The sequence below is a fragment of the Pleurodeles waltl genome, chromosome 12 (assembly GCF_031143425.1).
Source record: "Pleurodeles waltl isolate 20211129_DDA chromosome 12, aPleWal1.hap1.20221129, whole genome shotgun sequence".
NCBI lineage: Eukaryota > Metazoa > Chordata > Amphibia > Caudata > Salamandridae > Pleurodeles > Pleurodeles waltl.
This window is the reverse complement of record NC_090451.1, coordinates 645046261-645054826: the sequence shown is the minus strand read 5'-3', so window position 1 is coordinate 645054826 and position 8566 is coordinate 645046261.

Sequence of the window (8566 nt, the reverse complement as noted above, 5' to 3'; positions counted from 1 at the left end):
ACCAATAAGCAGAAGAGGAAGTGAAGACAGGATGTTTGTACCTGTAGGAGGGATGATGTTTGTTACAACTCTCACTCAGACAAATCTGTGAGCCTTTTGCTCACATAGCCACTGCACCTAGAAGGAGGTCTGTGGCTTATGTGCCTCATTCCACATTTCACTGGCAAAAGCAACCGGAGTCACTGGTAACGCTGATGGCCTGAGGTCACTTCCCCCTATTTCGCCAATGACGCCCTTAAGCAGCATGAAGAAAATGGTAGGATTTGCCCACCATGCACTAATGAGCCAGTTGCCACTGCTACTGTTTTGTGTCTGATTGAACTGAAGTAGATGTGTCTAAGGGTGGTTGGTCAATGGGTAGGCTTGTGTGGTCTTAAAGATAACCCAGGGACTGACCTTGAAGGAACTTGTGCTTATGCATATCTTGATCTATCACACGTTACACTATCTTTAAGTTAACAAGGTACACCCAGGGGACACATTGCCAGTGACAAGATGCCACCTTGGTGATCACTGCTTGGCAGTGCTCAGTTCTTTTCTTACCAATAATTTCTCTCATGCACCCTTAAAGAAATAGAAAATTATCTGACTGGTTTGGGGACACAGATTCTAACAGCCTCAGGTCATATTTAGTCATTAAGGGCCATATGTACGAAAGCTTTTTCCCATAGACACAAAATGGGTAAAATCCTTTGGTACATCTGGCCCTAAGTTCTCACGCAGGATAAAGAAACCCCTTTCCAGCGGGCTCTCAGAGCTTTTGGCAGATATATTTAATTTCCTATTTCACAAGAATTACCCTCTCAAAGAAGTATTTCCTTCACACCACTGGTCTTAAATGTGACGTCTGCAGCTCAAGATGATTTACAAATGTTGTATTATCCCCTTAGAAAAATGTACATTCAAAATGTATCTGAAAATACATAGACATATAAAAAATAACATGAATGCTTCACCAACAAACTCAATAAAATCAGATTTATTTTGCCCACATTCGCAAACTCTCTGAACTGAAGGCCTTTCAAGGGAGGACGTTTTATTTATGCATGCTATCACAGAGATAAGTTGGTTCTAAGAATTGAATGTGTTGTTTAATTTCTGATGCTATTTCCCTTCCATCTGGGTTTAGGTAGCTCCGTTATCTGCACTGCATAGCGCCTAGTCTGCCCTTTGTTTCACATCTCAGCGCTATTGGTAGTCTGGAGATAAATCTCCAGACATTTCTGAGACTTTCATCACGTACAGGAACCTGATTCGACTTGAGAAGATGGGCTGTCTGTAATGCCCAGTGATAGCTCATTGTGTCAACTTCAGTGAGTTGTGTGTAACTTTTCTCTGTGTTAGATGTGGTACTATCTGTGTGTAAGAGAACTGAGGGTGAGTAGTATCGCTTGGTGTCATAATAGCCATTTAATGGCACATTGGGTTGTGTGGGGGATGTATCTATATTTTGCACACTTTCTTTCACAGTCATGTCTCCAGCCCCAATGCCTATGAGACACTAGATACATTCTGTCATGCACATGTCAGGCATGCTCAGAGATTCTGTATTGGATGCTCTAAGGACTGCCTTTAATTGGCGGTTGTTTGTTGCTTATGCTGTAATTGTAGGAGGCTGGACTGGCTTGTAGTGAGTACCAAGGGGTACTTGCACCTTGCACCAGGCCCAGTTATCCCTTATTAGTGTATAGGGTGTCTAGCAGTTTAGGCTGATAGATAATGGTAGCTTAGCAGAGCAGCTTAGGCTGAACTAGGAGACGTGTGAAGCTACTACAGTACCACTTAGTGTCATATGCACAATATCATAAGAAAACACAATACACAGTTATACTAAAAATAAAGGTACTTTATTTTTATGACAATATGCCAAAGTATCTTAGAGTGTACCCTCAGTGAGAGGATAGGAAATATACACAAGATATATATACACAATAGCAAAAATATGCAGTATAGTCTTAGAAAACAGTGCAAACAATGTATAGTTACAATAGGATGCAATGGGGAAACATAGGGATAGGGGCAACACAAACCATATACTCCAAAAGTGGAATGCGAACCACGAATGGACCCCAAACCTATGTGACCTTGTAGAGGGTCGCTGGGACTATTAGAAAATAGTGAGAGTTAGAAAAATAACCCTCCCCAAGACCCTGAAAAGTGAGTGCAAAGTGCACTAAAGTTCCCCTAAGGACAAAGAAGTCGTGTTAGAGGAATAATGCAGGAAAGACACAAACCAGCAATGCAACACTGTGGATTTCCAATCTAGGGTACCTGTGGAACAAGGGGACCAAGTCCAAAAGTCACAAGCAAGTCGGAGATGGGCAGATGCCCAGGAAATGCCAGCTGCGGGTGCAAAGAAGCTTCTACTGGACAGAAGAAGCTGAGGTTTCTGCAGGAACGAAAGGGGCTAGAGACTTCCCCTTTGGTGGACGGATCCCTCTCGCCGTGGAGAGTCGTGCAGAAGTGTTTTCCCGCCAAAAGAACGCCAACAAGCCTTGCTAGCTGCAAATCGTGCGGTTAGCGTTTTTGGACGCTGCTGAGGCCCAGGAGGGACCAGGAGGTCGCAAATTGGACCAGCAGAGAGAGGGGACGTTGAGCAAGACAAGGAGCCCTCTCTGGAGCAGGTAGCACCCGGAGAAGTGCCAGAAACAGGCACTACGAGGATGCGTGAAACGGTGCTCGCCGAAGTTGCACAAAGGAGTCCCACGTCGCCGGAGACCAACTTAGAAAGTCGTGCAATGCAGGTTAGAGTGCCGTGGACCCAGGCTTGGCTGTGCACAAAGGATTTCCGCCGGAAGTGCACAGGGGCTGGAGTAGCTGCAAAGTCGCGGTTCCCAGCAATGCAGCCCAGCGAGGTGAGGCAAGGACTTACCTCCACCAAACTTGGACTGAAGAGTCACTGGACTGTGGGGGTCACTTGGACAGAGTCGCTGGATTCGAGGGACCTCGCTCGTCGTGCTGAGAGGAGACCCAAGGGACCGGTAATGCAGCTTTTTGGTGCCTGCGGTTGCAGGGGGAAGATTCCGTCGACCCACGGGAGATTTCTTCGGAGCTTCTGGTGCAGAGAGGAGGCAGACTACCCCCACAGCATGCACAAGCAGGAAAACAGTCGAGAAGGCGGCAGGATCAGCGTTACAGAGTTGCAGTAGTCGTCTTTGCTACTATGTTGCAGGTTTGCAGGCTTCCAGCGCGGTCAGCAGTCGATTCCTTATCAGAAGGTGAAGAGAGAGATGCAGAGGAACTCGGATGAGCTCTTGCATTCGTTATCTAAAGTTTCCCCAGAGACAGAGACCCTAAATAGCCAGAAAAGAGGGTTTGGCTACTTAGGAGAGAGGATAGGCTAGCAACACCTGAAGGAGCCTATCACAAGGAGTCTCTGACGTCACCTGGTGGCACTGGCCACTCAGAGCAGTCCAGTGTGCCAGCAGCACCTCTGTTTCCAAGATGGCAGAGGTCTGGAGCACACTGGAGGAGCTCTGGACACCTCCCAGGGGAGGTGCAGGTCAGGGGAGTGGTCACTCCCCTTTCCTTTGTCCAGTTTCGCGCCAGAGCAGGGCTAAGGGGTCCCCTGAACCGGTGTAGACTGGCTTATGCAGAATTGGGCACCTTTGTGCCCAACAAAGCATTTCCAGAGGCTGGGGGAGGCTACTCCTCCCCTGCCTTCACACCATTTTCCAAAGGGAGAGGGTGTCACACCCTCTCTCAGAGGAAGTTCTTTGTTCTGCCATCCTGGGCCAGGCCTGGCTGGACCCCAGGAGGGCAGATGCCTGTCTGAGGGGTTGGCAGCAGCAGCAGCTGCAGTGAAACCCCAGGAAGGGCAGTTTGGCAGTACCAGGGTCTGTGCTACAGACCACTGGGATCATGGGATTGTGCCAACTATGCCAGGATGGTATAGAGGGGGCAATTCCATGATCATAGACATGTTACATGGCCATATTCGGAGTTACCATTGTGAAGCTACATATAGGTAGTGACCTATATGTAGTGCACGCGTGTAATGGTGTCCCCGCACTCACAAAGTTCAGGGAATTGGCTCTGAACAATGTGGGGGCACCTTGGCTAGTGCCAGGGTGCCCTCACACTAAGTAACTTTGCACCTAACCTTTACCAGGTAAAGGTTAGACATATAGGTGACTTATAAGTTACTTAAGTGCAGTGTAAAATGGCTGTGAAATAACGTGGACGTTATTTCACTCAGGCTGCAGTGGCAGGCCTGTGTAAGAATTGTCAGAGCTCCCTATGGGTGGCAAAAGAAATGCTGCAGCCCATAGGGATCTCCTGGAACCCCAATACCCTGGGTACCTCAGTACCATATACTAGGGAATTATAAGGGTGTTCCAGTAAGCCAATGTAAATTGGTAAAAATGGTCACTAGCCTGTTAGTGACAATTTGGAAAGAAATGAGAGAGCATAACCACTGAGGTTCTGGTTAGCAGAGCCTCAGTGAGACAGTTAGGCACCACACAGGGAACACACACATATAGGCCACAAACTTATGAGCACTGGGGTCCTGACTAGCAGGGTCCCAGTGACACATACCAAACATACTGAAAACATAGGGTTGTCACTATGAGCACTGGGCCCTGGCAAGCAGGATACCAGTGAGACAGTGAAAACACCCTGACATACACTCACAAACAGGCCCAAAGTGGGGGTAACAAGGCTAGAAAGAGGCTACTTTCTCACAGTAATGCACTGGGAAAACGTAGTTTCTCTTTACCCTGATGCAAGAGACTATTTGTGACTTTCTTAAAGAATATCATAAATCCAAAAATATGCCGGCAGCCTTGGTCTACTTTGCATTACTTTTAAGTGCAGTTCATAGTGTATTGCGGGCTGTGACAACAACGCTGAATGAGAATATCTCCATTATTTCAGTGTTTGACAATATCGAATATTAAAACACTAGTCCTGGGGGAAAACCAGTGCTTAATTTGAGCCGGTGGTTTCCGTTGCAGGGTACCAGTACTTATTTTTGAGGGCTGGCACTTATTTTTCTCACTCAAGCATTTACTGCAAACAAAAGGCACATGGAAAAGACGGAGGAAGAAAAAAACTGAAAAGCGTCACAATGGGAGTAAGCAGAAAGCTGTAAGAGTGAGTGGAAGGGCAGGGAGTGGTTTTAAGAGGATTAAAGAGGCCCCAGATGATTCAGGACCACCCTTCCTAAGTATTCTGTATTCACACATTTAATTGCAGCAGCCGCATGTTTCAGAGGAGAGCTTTGGTTGCCAGATGTTTTTATTTACAAATTAAGCACTGGGGAAACCATAAAGGTGAGAGATGTAATTGCATTTCGCCCACTTTGCCACTTTAGGCAGAGACCAGCCACATTTAAATCAGCCTTGGGCCTGTCTCCAGTAGGTACAGTCCACCCCGAAATGCCACACCAGGTCCCATCTTAAGTGAAGTCAAGCTACCCTAGATCCGTTTCAACCTACATACGCCTTGTTTGTTTGAGTCCAGTTGCACATTCAGCATAGTAATTCTGCAGGACTCAGTTTTACGATAACAGGCAACACTATTTTGAATCAGGTCCCTGCTTACAGGAACAATGTATTATTCAATCAGGACTCTGTTTTGCAGTACCAGTGGTGAGCCATATATTGGTCTCTGTCTTGAATTCGAGTATTGCAATAGCAGCGTCCCACAGACCAACATTGCACAACAGCGATTATCCATTTCTGGTAGCCAGTATCTATGAGGAATAGGTTCATCATTTTCACATTTCTCAAATTGTAGAATGTGTCCTGGAATATTTGAATATGCTGGAATCAAGGGAAAGAAGCTGCAAAACATGGCGCATCCAGAGGTATTAAAGTAAAACTGCACCCCCTTCTGGAACGAGTCAGATATTACTGCATAGAACAGCACCATCTGCTGGATTGGGAAAAAGATTGCGGTTACAAAGATTCATGAACCGGAAACAAATGTTACATGAAATGGAGCAATCTGCTTGAACAAAGCACATAATTACATATGGCTAAAAGTGAATAACAGGGGTGTTTTTCCCTGAGGAGTTCTAAGAGACATCAAATAGACAAGGAGGGTGAAGCTGAAGGTGTACATGATGTCACTGAGAAACCCATAGTGAAAGCATCCCCATTCTTCAGTTTTTACTCATCTATACATTTATGCTATGTATGGCCCTCAAAACCATCTGGTCTTGCTTGCAGCTGTTACGCAGGGGCAGAGGAGTAATGAAGTAGCAGTAGTGTGATCAACTTCATCAGCTTCTCTTTCCCAAGCGACATCATAGCAGTGAACAACCAGATTTAGAGTCTTGTATTCACATAGAGGCTTCCGACTGAAGCTTACATAACAAAGTAATCTTCGCTAAGACGTAAAAAGAAATGATTTATGCTTAATGCCCACTACAATTGCTCTGTATAGCAACGAAAAGGGAAATAGGTCTGAAATGACAATTTTAACTCTATAAATGGTGACTTTTCCCTCTACTCTCTCACGACAGGGGTGTGGCTACAATTGGTACAACAGATGCAGTAGCACCAGGGCGCGAGCCGCGAGGGGCACATTGAACAGTGACAGTGCTTTATTTTACTACCTCAACAGCAGTCAAAGTGGCCATTTTCCTTACTCACACCAGGGCCCATGACAATCTTGCTACCCTACTGGGTATGGAATGGCCCATTTGTGTTAAGGTAATGAATAAATAGGATCTGATTCTTTTCCTGCTGTGGTGTCCTATGACCAGCTAGATTTCAGATTTTATTGTCTGGGTTGTCAGCGCACCTTTGATCAGACAATTGTGAGAGCATCATTAGGGAGGGATTTTTTTTCTCTGCCACATTTTGGGAGACAGGAGTACATGTTTTGTGGGGGCAGAAGTTGTGGTCTTCCACCAAAAATGTGCTTGCCCTACACACAGCTGTGCTCATTTTGTTTATTTCTCCAGCTGCCTAAACTTAAACAATCAGGGGCACACACATCACACTGGAGTGCTATTAAAGGACCTCTTGTAGCAAGATCATTTTTGGTGTTATTCTCTGCCAGCATCACAGATGGGAAGAGGGCAGTCATTAACCTACAGGGATTTTTAGGTCTGGCTTGACAGTGCTGCTGACACCTGATAATTTAACCTATATCAATGAGAATCTATTCCCATACTATTTATTTGTAATGCTTCACAATACCATACAATATTCCTCTAAAACCAGACCTATTGCCATTGTCAATGCTTGTTAAAAGTAGTGTAATGATCAGTGTTGGTAAAAAAAGATCCCCTTCTACTGAACGGGATACACCTTGCCAGCATCAGCAATATCTGATGGGCAAGGACTGGATTTATTACTGTCAGACGGTGTGTCTACTTCTGGAATTAGGGAAAGCACTTAGCCAAAAAGCATATCCAATCAGTGAGTTCATGTTTTTAGTCAGCACCTTTTATGAGAACATTGCTGGAAGAAAGTGCACTTCTCTCTAATAAATTAAGAATGAGTTTTATTAAATCGAACATGATCAAAATTTAAATGTAAAACTTGTATTTGTGTAACTTGTGGGTAGGCATCCAAAAATCTACAACTTTGGAATTCTACACTTGCAAACGAAGTTTGGGCATCCTAGGCTTTTCTGGGAATGGTACCCTAATTAGCATAATAAGACCATTGCCTTTCGAAAATGGTTTGACGGGGGCAGGTGCTGAGGTTTTTTTTCTTTATTTTTTTTGTTTATTTTGATGCTGTTTCTGTCTGTCACACAAGTATTGAAGTCTTTTGGAGTCCTTTTGAGATAAATAGTTTTACACATGGACGAAGGAAAATCTGATATTATTTATATTATTGATCACTTCCGCCCTGCCAAAAAAGGTGCTAGCAGGATCCTTCCTCTTCCTCACTGCCTTGATTGTGCCCTCCACTCCCCTCCTCTTGGCTGGTTGCTCGAGGGCCTTGCACTCACACTCGTTCCTCTATAGCTCCTGTTCATTGGCAAGCCTACGTCCAGTGGGGCTCTGGTGACGTTTAAGTGCCAATGTTTGTGACACAGAACAACGCTTTGTTGCAGAGGGGCTTCTAGGTGCTGATGAGAGCGTTATTAATTGTATTGTATTGTATTGTATTGTAATCGTATTTATATAGTGCTTACTACCCCTGACAAGGCGTCGAAACGCTTTTCGATGAGTAGCACGCTACTCTGGAACCCAACAAGAATTAGTGATGGATTAGTATAGTTAAATAATGAGTACAGTTTTAGCATTATTATGCGTTAATTTGAGCCGCGGATATGAGAGTTTGTTAGTTAGATTGACTGGAGTAATGGAGGGGTGGAGGAGAAAAGAAATCCAGAAATGTTAATTGGGAGTATAACCTTCATTTACTCAACCCAAAGGCTTGGGATGAGTAAAGGGGGGTGGAGGGGGAAGAGTATGTGGAAGGGTTAGGGAGAGCATAGTAGCAGGGTGAGATAAATGCAGGAGAATTTAGTAGGGTTGTGTGGGAGGTCACAGTAGTAGAGTGAGGTTTGGTGAGTTAGATGTGAAAGTGGAGGGAAGAGCTTAGGCAGAGATATTTAGGAGATGAAAGTGGTAGAAGGGATTTGGGATGAGTCA